The following is a 12,122-nucleotide window of genomic DNA, read 5'->3' as shown; positions in this document are numbered from 1 at the left end:
CATCAGTGATCATCTATAGTGTAAATTTTATGAGCTAGTTCTGCTCAGGTTTCAAGTTATGATGACGAATATAACACACGTTTTCTGCCGTAAAAACGCAGCTTAAGCTGCTGTCCAAAAACAGGCCTTCAAAAATAGTAAACGACCTCGAAAAATTACGATTTCAGAGCCATTTGATCCGTTTTTCGAAAATACATAATTTAGGCTTCAGAAAATCAGTTTTTCGATTTATTATGACCCGGTTATAGCCAGTTGAAGTTGCCTGAAAATGCTAATCAGCATGCTTTTTATAGTTTAAATGTTGCTAAAACGCATCAACGAATGTCCTAACAACGGGTTTATCAAGAAATCAACGGTCAAACATCATGCATGCTTTAACCAACCCTAATCCAACAAGATTTCATCTTTTTGTAAACTTATGTTCATGTTCTTTGTTCATTTTCTTTTTATGTTCTTGTGTTAAACATCAAACAACAATCTTTCGAATAATCAACATACAAGTAACCAAGAGTGTAATCAAAGACTTACAACTAGCACAAAGGCTAGGGAGGAACTTATGAACAATGGATGATGAAGATGGTGTGTAAAAGCAATCTATGAAGCTCCTTCAAGATCTCCAAGCTTCAAGCTTCCAAGGATAACCTTCTAGCACTTGAATGGACTTGAAATTTGGTGAACATGGTGGTGATAGGGTGGTGGTGGTGGCGGCACAACCAAAGCGGAGAGGAGGAGGTGGGGTGAGTGAAAGTGTGGTGTGAATATGTGTATAATGATGGAGATCATGATGCCATGCTTTTAAAGATGTGTTCATATATTTTATCTAATCCTACAAGCAACAATCCACTAAAATAATGGGATATAATCTAGAGGCATGGTGTGTATATTTGTTGGTGATCTTGTGGGTCCTCTTGGGACCGAATTCGGTTGGGGGGGGGGGTTGGTAGTAAGTTTTTGTAACTAATTGGTAATTCCAAGTTAGATTTCAAGTGTATGCTTATATATGTTATTTACTATAGGAATTAGGGGGTGTTATGGTGAAAGGGGATCATGACAAGCCAAGAAATACTGAAACAGTGTGTTTGGCAAAAATTTGAGTAAATTGCCATTTTAGTCCCTGAGTTTTGTCCAAATTTACCATTTTAGTCCAAATAGTTTTTTTTTGCCTCTAGGTCCCTGACTTTTCTCTTTTGTTGCCATTTTGATCACATACACTAACTCCATCCAAAAACTCCATCTTTAACCAAGCGTATTTTGGGGATTTTCATTTTAAATGTTTTCAATTGCCATTTTGATCCAATTCCAAAAAATCAAAAAAATTCCAAAAAATTCTAAAAAATCATAAAAATTCTAAAAAATTCTAAAAAATCCAAAAAAATCCGTTTCGGCGCGAACCGTTTCGAACCCGAACCGTTCCGAGCTGAACCGTTTCGACGAGCACCGTTTCGACCCGAACCGTTTCGAGCCGAACCGTTTCGACGCGAACCGTTTCGACCCGTACCGTTTCGACCCGAACCGTTTCGACCCGTACCGTTTCGACCCGAACCGTTTCGAGCCGAACCGTTTCGAGCCGAACCGTTTCGAGCCGAACCGTTTCGACCCGTACCGTTTCGACTCGAACCGTTTCGAGCTGAATCGTTTCGACACGAACATTGCCTCGAAATGGTACGGGTCGAAACGGTTGAGCTCGAAATGGTACGGGTCGAAACGGTTCGGTTCGAAACGGTACGGGTCGAAACGGTTCGCGTCGAAACGGTTCGCGTCGAAACGGTTCAGCTCGAAACGGTTCGGTTCCAAACGGTTCAGCTCGAAACGATTCGGTTCGAAACGGTTCAGGTCGAAACGGTTCGGCTCGAAACGGTTCAGTTCGAAACGGTTCCGCTCGAAACGGTTCAGCTCGAAACGGTTCGCGTCGAAACGGTACGGGTCGAAACGGTACGGGTCGAAACAGTTCGCGTGCAAACGGTTCAGCTCGAAACGGTTCGCGTCGAAACGGCTCAGCTCGAAATGGCTCAGGTCGAAACGGTTCGCGTCGAAACGGTTCGCGTCGAAACGGTTCAGCTCGAAACGGTTCGGGTTCGAAACGGTTCGCGTCGAAACGGATTTTTTGTATTTTTTAGAATTTTTATGATTTTTTAGAGTTTTTATTATTTTTTAGAATTCTTTGGAATTTTTTTGATTTTTTGGAATTTTTCTGATTTTTTGGAATTGGATCAAAATGGCAATTGAAAACATTTGAAATGAAAATCCCCAAAATACCCCTGGTTAAAGATGGAGTTTTTGGATGGAGTTAGTGTATGTGATCAAAATGGCAATAAAAGGGAAAAGTCAGGGACCCAGAGGCAAAAAAAAAACTATTTGGACTAAAATGGCAAATTTGGACAAAACTCAGGGACTAAAATGGCAATTTACTCGCAAAAATTTAGTCCCGGGTAATGTCCGGTTGTTCGGTTGGATACCGTTCCGTTAAAGTGTTTAATTATTCCGTAAAGTGTCTTATATATATATATATATATATATATATATATATATATATATATATATATATATATATATATATATATATATATATATATATATATATATTTGTAACACAATTAATCCCCAGCACTTAGGAAAGTATACAGGACCATTCTGCCATATTTTTGCACTTTACTAGTATGTTACAATGCTGAATTTTATTAATAAATGCAGAATTCTGCACTTAAAGTGTGTTTTAGGCACTTCCCGGCACTATAACTATCACCTAGTGACGTAGTTTTATGGTCCTCACTTCCCTACACTCCACACTAGTGTAGTACCTTGTCCCTGGCCCATACTGGGCCTAAAAACATAGTCTGTACATGTGCTGGCATTGTCAGCATGTTTCTGAATTATCCGCTTAGTGTGCTAACTGTCCTTTGTGCATCAAGTATGTCACTAAAGTTCACGTGTAATAAATGAAGTGACGGTATGAAGTATGATGCATATGTATGTATGATACAAAAATCATAAAGCAGTTTAAATTGTCAGTTGTAATCAAGCACAGTCATTAAGCACATAATTAAAATTAATTAATTGTACGGATGCATGCAAATTTGACGGTTGTCACATTTATTCATAAACTTTCCATGTTTGTCAACTTTAGTCCTTCATAAGTGATCTTTTACACGTTTAAGACTTATGACACGTGTTGATACATTATTGGATATAAATTTACGAGGTGTTACAATTTTTCTGGTGAGAAGGTTACATGAAAAGCCTTTATCATAACCTAGTTAGTCATGAATCTTGTAGTAACAAAGAAACTTAGTTAAAAGCCCCTAAATAATAAAGGGTTAATAGTTAAGGGACCAAAGTTGATAGAAATTAAACTTGTTTTAATAAAACAAGAAAAATCAAAATCCAAACACACAAATGAGTGTCTGGATCGATCTAGAAACACAGGGGGCGACCAACTCACCCTCAAACCCTAGTCTTGCAATTTCCACCAAATTGAGGGCTCCAATCTAGTCTAAATCGATTTCCAAGCACAAATTCGTGATCACCTCGTTGAAGGGATCAAAAGGTATGCAAATTTTAGTGTCTTTGATTCATCTCAAGTTCTAGACAAATTGTGAAAAATCGAAATTTAGCCTGATTATGTGATGTATAGATGAAACTTGTAATGAAAACAAGTTTAAGAACAAATACTAGTTGATAATTGCAGAAATCATGTCAAAAAATTATGAAATTTATAAGAACCCATTCATGGAATAAGTGGGTTTTTACAAAATAGGCTGAATACTAGAATTTATAACTATCATAAGTGATATTCTTGGTATCTATATAATGAATTTAGCATTTGAATGTATGCTTCACATGATGAAGCCAAATTGTGTGAATAAATAGGTGAAAATAACAAGTTATAAACTTGATTCTGGTTAGATAAAAATCAGACCCGCTAGGTGTTCGTTAAAATGCCTAAGTGAGGGTTAATATGTTAAGAATCGGATGAAAACGCATAATTGATTATTTAGTGAATTATGCGTTAATAATTATGAAAAGAGTTCTAAATTGAATGTGAATTGAACTCATTAGGCAAGGAATCCGGATCGTCGAGTTGACAAGCCGGAGGAGATACGCGTTTGAAGGGTGTGCTTTAAAGGTACGTGACTTGTCGTCTCGTTACACTTATGTAGATAAACTTAGTCGTAGATATGTTTAATATTGATTTGGCGAAAATGATGGCATTTGGGATGTCAATGAAGTGGTGTAACTCACTCGACAACCAAACGGGTCAAACTAGTTAGATAATTATGTTTATTTGTTATGTTAGCTAGTTGTATTGAAATTTAGCGAAAGACGAAACCCGTTACGTCATGAAAGTGATAAAACTCACTACATAAGTAAACGGGTCAAAACATGGGTCAGAAGTAGAGTTTAGCATGACCTGGAAATGGTGGTCACTATTCGACATCCAAGCGGGTCAAAACAATGTCAAGTTGTAAATGTTGAAGTGATGGAAACATCACTCCATGATTAGTTATAATTAAAGCGAAAGCCGTGAGGCGGACACGCTAAACTTGTTATAAACAAACACATAGTGTGGGAATAAAAATGCATGTCAAATTGATAAGAGGAGCATGTTAAAAATCCTCGAAAACAAAGCATGTTGTTAAAACGTAAGCCGTGAGGCGGACACGCTAAACTTCTTATAAACAAACCCATAGTGTGGGGATAAAAATGCATGTAATATTGATAAGAGGAGCATGTTAAAATCCTCGAAAACAAAGCATGTTGTTAAAGCGTAAGCTGTGAAGCGGACACACTAACTTGTTGCAAAAACATGAACCCTTGTAGAGGGATTAAAGTTCTAAATTCAATTGAGTTAACGATTTTGTGCTTCCTAGCACTTATTATTGCAGGTTGTAGAAATGGGAATATGCTAAGCCAAATATAGTTATTGCTTTTTTTGTTTGTATATTTTGTTTTGGGATTGTTTGTTACTGAATTACCGGTTGAAGGTTAATGCGATTAGGGTTTTAATGGAGGAAGGTGGTTATGGTGGAGGTGTGTATTGTTGTAGGTTGGGGTGAAAAGATGAAGAAGGAGAAAGTGAGTTCCACTTGTATATATTTAAATAATAGAGTGGTGGGCCCCATTTAAATACCCTCATTTTAAATTACGAAAATACCTTTATTTTATATTTGAAATTACGAAAATATCCTTCCAATTAACATACAATATGGATGGAGTTAAGGCCTTAGAGCAAACTAGGGTCAAAATTGAAACATCAGTGATTAAAATGACTATTTTTAAAGGATTATGAAAAAACCGTTAAAATGACGAAACTATTTGAAGCAAAACATAAGTTTACTCTAATATATTATCGCACTCCCCCTAACGTTAAGGTGAACAGATATTGTCTTTACTAGTTCAGTTTTTGTTGTTTACAAACATTCAAATCCATTGTGTTTCCTTATGCATATATTTTTAATCTTGGTACATACAAGTACAATCTCCAGTGTCTATTTATTTTCTATATGTTTTCCATTTATTTTTCGTTTATCTATTAAATAATGCATAATTTATGTATTACTCTTATATAACAATTTAGGTAGGATATTGTGTTACCATTCAAAAAAAAAAAAAAAAACGGTAGGATATTGTGAATAGTAGATTGATTGGAATAATTTTTCATGTTATTTACATTACTGCCATTGAGAATAATAACGAAATTCCATGAACATGTGTGCATATATAGTAGATGAATAATTACATGGACATGTCTACAAGAATAGACTGGGTATATTTTCTTTACCTCAATCAATATTTGGGCTTCAAAAAAAAAAAAAAAAAAGTATTTAATATTCAAACCTAGACAAAAAATCTTCAAAACATAAGAGGTGTTATTCGATATTCAAATGCTTCTTTAAAATGATAAAAGAGGTGAAATATAAAAAAAAAATTATGTTTTTACTTAGATTTTATATTAGCAGATTTGATTTAATGTATCTGCGGAATTATGATTTAAAAATTAATTTATCATTTTTTGCATTTTCAAAATTTTTATTTAGTCATACGCAAGACACGAGACTTTAAATGAGTAATTGTCTAGACGCTCAATAACAACTATTTAAAACTCTATTAGTAATATTAATCCTTAAAGACGCTAAACCTTAAAAACTTAATATAGTTTTACAGACCGAGGACCCTGCCCGCGAAGCGAGCGTTAAATACTAGTTAAATAATGCATACTTTTATCTCAAAATCAAAAAAAAAATATTAAAATAATACAGGGTTCACTATAGTTTTCGTCCTGAGGTTTGCTACAAATATCATATTCCGCCTACCATTAACACCCTCCCTCTTTAATGTTCAAAGTCTTTAACATTTTTAATCCAATAAAACCAGTGTTGTAAAAATCGTGACTAGTCGGCGATTAATTGTTAATTGGCCAGTAAGTAACTGAGTAATTTTTCGTTAATTAGTCAATTAATCGCTAGTCGGCTCTAGTCGGGCCTAGTCGGAACTAGTCGGCCGGCCAAAAATCGGCGATTCCGGCCAGATTCCGGTAAAAAACCTGTATATTTCAGCCAAAACATGTGAATTTCAACAATTAATCTTGTATATTTAAAAGAATGAGTGGAGTAAGGGTTAAAACTAAGCTACTTAAAATATTTAACTATAAAAATGTGTATATGTATGCAAAAAAACAGAAAATTACATATAAAAAACCCGATTCGATTAATACCAAATAGTCATTAGTCCCCGCTCACCAACTGACTAGCGACTAGCGAGTTCTCCAAACTTGACTAAAACTCTACGAAAATTTTTCTTTTATTTTTTGTTAAATGACAGAAATATACTTTATAATTAAAAAATAATAAAATATTATAGCTCCATTTGACCGAAATATTTCACAGAAAAGATATAAATAATTTTTGATTACCAAAGATATTTTATTCATTTGATAAAAGTTAAGAGAAATATGTAACAGAGTTAGCATATCAGATTAAAGTGTTAAGACATGAAACGTTAGGGACAAATAGCATATTTAAAAGTTCGAGATGTAATCATTTGCCTAACTCTAAAAAAGTTAATAGTTGAGTAAATGATCTCTTAAAATATGTATTTTTAAGACTATAGGGTATGGGGCGGGGTTGGGGCGTGGGTTGGGTACAAACGCTCACATCACCATCTCGAGTGGGTTTGGGTTTCGGCGTGGCCCTTTGGGCGGGGATTTCAGTCCGGGTGTTGGGCGGGGCTACGAACATGACATGGCCACGGGGCTACGAACATGACATGGCGGAACCTCGTTGGCCAAGAGCACCAGCCCTTTGAAATTGACTTTTTTTCCACGCCACCCCAGCCACGCTCCACCATACCCCTTTGAAATTGGCTTTTGATCTTTGGTGTCCCATACTCCACGTGTCACACCATGCCTCCAACCCACGTCCCACCATACCCCACGGTCTAATAATTTTCCATTTTTTGGTTTTTTACATTGATTGTGCAAGATGATTACTCAATTTTAGATTTTTAAATAGAAGTATATTTACTATTTATTATTTCCTAGCTAAATCTTTTGTATAATTTATGGATCGTCGTGTTACATATCTTTTGTTAATGCATATGAATTTTAAAGATTTCTTCATGATTGTTTTGTTTTTTATGCAGTTTTGTATGGTTTTTATTCAAATTTAAGTGAAATAAAGTGTGGTTGCTAGTAAGAAACCAGTGAACTAGGTTATCATATCCAATTAAAAAGTGTCTTATTTAATTTGTTTGTCAAATACACCCTTATAATTGGGTTAAGTTAACCAAGTATAATAGCTTGAATTATTGGAAACAGAAAATTAGTTTGTTTCTTGTTGTGAAATAGCCTAATAGCAAAAAAAGAAGAAGAAAATAATATGGAGAAGAAATCTAATATTTCATTGATTGAGATGTATATTACAAGAGATACAAAGACTATATATAACTGAGGAAAACTTGTGGAACAAGCCTATTCTATTTTAGGTGTTGATAACCACATTAAGAATAAATATATTCATAACACTCCCCCTTGGTTATCAACATAATACGCTTGATGCTGCCTCATTAAAAACCTTGCTAGGAAAACCCGGTGGGACAAAACCATAGCTAAGGGAAAAAGAGTGTAGCGTGTAATGCGCATTATCTCCCCCTGATACTTCTGGATCAGGTATGTTGCCTCATTAAAAACCTTACTAAGAAAACCCATTGGGATAAAACTTAGTTAAGGGAAAAAGAGTGCAACTTGAATAAATCTCCCCCTCATTATAATATGTATCCTTTAAGTAAAGTGTGTCCATCATCCTCGAAAGTTGCTCAAAACTTTTGTAGAATGATTTGTCGTTTGTTGCCTTGAAGTGCAATCCTTTACATTAAGTAATGTTGTAAAATCTTCTTGTGAGACTTCTAGTGCTTCCTCTTGCGAACAAATACCATAAGATCCAAGACTATTTGTGTTACATTCTTTATATCTACAAGATTAACAGAACTAGCTTTCATGGGTTAGTAAAATATAGACACATATCATTCTTACCTTTAGGGTATCGACATATCTGCTTTACCATTCAAATGTCTCCTCATTGGACACGTGCTATATCATGTTGATAAATTCAAATAAAAGATATATATTATCATGCATAGCCAGAAAGTTAAGTTAATGCACAATTGCACTTTAGCCATGGTACTTTTGAAATGAGAATCTCTACTTTGGTAGGAGATGATAATAATCATTTCTTATAAAAAGTGTCTGAACAACCCTTAACATAATATAAGGTTAAGCTCTCTACATACTAAAATGTCCCACCAACATCTTCTAGATGTAGTTTGATAGACGACTAAAAGTATGATTACAAATATACTCGAACTGCAAGTCGAGTAATAATTAGACTGTGCTAGGGTCATTAAAAAAAATTTCCCCTTCTAAAAGCTCGCCAGATTCTCTTGATGATGCTTAGACATAATCACTGTAAATTGCGATTATAGTGAACTTTTAAGAAAGAACATTTGATAAAGATGGATAATATTATCAAACTTATATTGCTCTTTATCAGAATATATCATGAGTTGTACAACACTCAACTTAACTATTTTAGTTCATACTATCTTTAACTTTATAAAGATACATTCTTGAGGACTTGAAATCAATGCTTCAGGTATTTGCAATCATATACATACTTCTTTCAACTTTGAAAAACAATGTATGTGCATTCACTCTTTAGGAGTTATATTACATATACCTCCTCATTGATTTCTATATCATATGCAAGGATGTCTTGAATATTTAATCAATATTGTACCATGCTTATACATTGTACATTAAGATTCCATAATAACCAGGCACAAGTTTTTATGTATAGTTATTGGTGCACAAGAATTACATCCTTAAGATGTTTCAACTAACCTTATAAGCACTTAAATGCTTTACGATACTCATCAGGAGTTCCAATTATATTCAACGTATTCAAATATGAATTTGTATACAACGACCATATCGTTCTCGAGAACTCATTTTACATGATTTTTGATAATTCAAATCATTGTGGGACTTGTAAACTTTTAGTATCAATTGATACATGATATTCATAAGACGCATATCAATTCTCTCTTTATATTACCAGACTAATAAAATATTGGAAAGTCATTACATCCACCACTAGAGAATGTGTCTCATTATAATTAATCATGGGTTTTTGCGAAAATCCTTGTGCACCATATTTGCCTTATCTCGTTTAATTTGATTTTCACATGATTCGCATAAAAGTCCCAGTAATATCCAACATACTTTACAAATTCAGCTGTATGGATTGTTGGTCCGAAAACTTTCCATTTCATTAGAGAATTTAAATCTGCCATACTTTGCGTCTTTCCATTTTGGCCAATCATTTATGTATTTTCATTCATAGGCAGATCTTAAATCTTGATCCTCGTCATTTCATCATTTCAAACGCTATATTATATACAAAAGTATAACGACGTCGATTTTGTTTCGATTCCATTCATATCTTAGACATGATACAACTTATCGAGATCTCTTTATTTTCAGGTACCTGTGGTTCTTCTTGAACCATCATGTCTACTGTCTTTCCAGAAGATTTTATTACCATAAACTCGACTTGACCATCTTAATTACTTGCTCCAATTTTCGAGGAATTATATTACTGGAATCAACTAGTCTACCACGCTTCAGGCGTGCAATAGACTCATTAGAAAATATGTGGTTGTCCTCTTGGGACACAAATATGACTGGAGCATAAGCAGTTGATTATGTGACTTACTTAGTCACTCTATTTAGGTCAGTGAATTTGTCTGGTAATTTGTTCTTTAATATTGGTAAATGAATTATCCTTTTTGAACTTTTGGTTCACCGTTTATAGTCCAAGGACCAAGATGACATGATAATTCATTCCACTTTTCACTTTCCAACTGCGTGTTATCTCCCCCTAATGTTGGGAACATTCATTTACTAAAGTGAAAACCAATGAGACGTAAGCAAATCTTTCACCAATGGCTTTAACTATTTAATCATAGACAATTATTTTTTACCCAACATATATTCTCAACCCTTTTAGAAGTCCAATCTTTGTGCGGTGTGGTGGATGAGTTTCAATATATGTCGCACAACCAAAATCTTTGATGAGACATCTTTGGTTTCTGACCAAAAACCAACTGTATGGGGAGAACTATAACTTATTGGCTTGATGTGAATTAATGGTACTATATGTAAAATTACATGTACCTAAATGAACTTTTGTTCCTCTCATGATCATTGGCTTTGTAATCAATAATAGACGTTTAGTCATCATCTCAACAGTAACACTTATTCCAATGATCATTAATAACTTAGGAATCAAATTCATTATTACCAAATAAATATACTAATATGGATTAAGATGCTTGCTATCACATTAGCTAAGCCACAATCACACAAATTTCAGGTTGTGGATTTGATAACCATTTAGACGATGCATCGATTTAAAACACTAAATGGTAGCATGTTAGGATATGCATATCTTTTAATAACTTCCAGAATATTTAGGGTTACACACCCTTCTTGATTTGGCAAATATATAAATTCTCTTGAGAGTAAACATCACATACTAATTATCAGCTTGAAGAATCTAGCAGTTCTTCATAATGTTTCACATCATCATTGACTCGGCGTGGTCTAACCGGTCATGCCAATCAAATATCATGATCCATAAACGTCTAGTTTATGATCGTAGATGTATTACTTGCATGTATGTAAGACAAAAGTAAGACACGAGAGAGATATCATTTGAAACTATCATGTTATATCACTATCATTATTTCCACATGTTATTCGCATATTATCACTCCCTTATATTGCCACTTCTAGTGGTCGATCTCATTATGCCTATCATTACAATGTTAATAGTCGATCTCACTATTAACTTGGCTATCTTACATTTTCTGACAGTTCGACCTTATTACAAGTTTCTCACAACATTTTCAATGATAGTTATACAATCACATTTACTTCAGTGAATGGAGTAGAACCAACAAAGTTTCATGGTTCCATAATATTGCGACTTTAGCATATTTGAGATATGACAAATGGAAATTGTTTGATCTGATTTTCCCTTATATATAATCTTCTCTTTAACTAATACGAATAGAGAAGTAACTAAATGTTCGAGTCAAATAAGATTTATCGATTAAATATCTTACGACATTGTATAACTTGATAATGAGATTCAGTGAGTATGACACTTCAAGTGTCATATCTAAACATATCTATGCTTTTTCATGAGAGATATAATAAACCACAACTTTGATTTTGTTGCTCTATTCAATGCTAACAATATAAACAAATAATAGCATGTGGAAATACATTATAGTATACACAAATTCAAAATATAAAATACATAATATACAATACATGATATTATAATACGTTACCATAAATAAGGTATAATAAAACTTTATGAAAACTTTTTCGTTTGATTTCCCTTTAGAATGACGATATTCAACAACAGATGCAAGTGGTAACTAAAAGAGAAAACTTGAAAAACAAATATTCAATCCCATAGCCTTAAAACAAACCCGTTCTTTATTGGTTTTCATTAACTTTTTATTATGTTTAACACATAATTTAAAGCATTAAATTT

The sequence above is a fragment of the Helianthus annuus genome, chromosome 11 (assembly GCF_002127325.2).
Source record: "Helianthus annuus cultivar XRQ/B chromosome 11, HanXRQr2.0-SUNRISE, whole genome shotgun sequence".
NCBI lineage: Eukaryota > Viridiplantae > Streptophyta > Magnoliopsida > Asterales > Asteraceae > Helianthus > Helianthus annuus.
The sequence above is the reverse complement of the archived record's forward strand: the minus strand, read 5'-3'. Positions refer to the sequence as shown.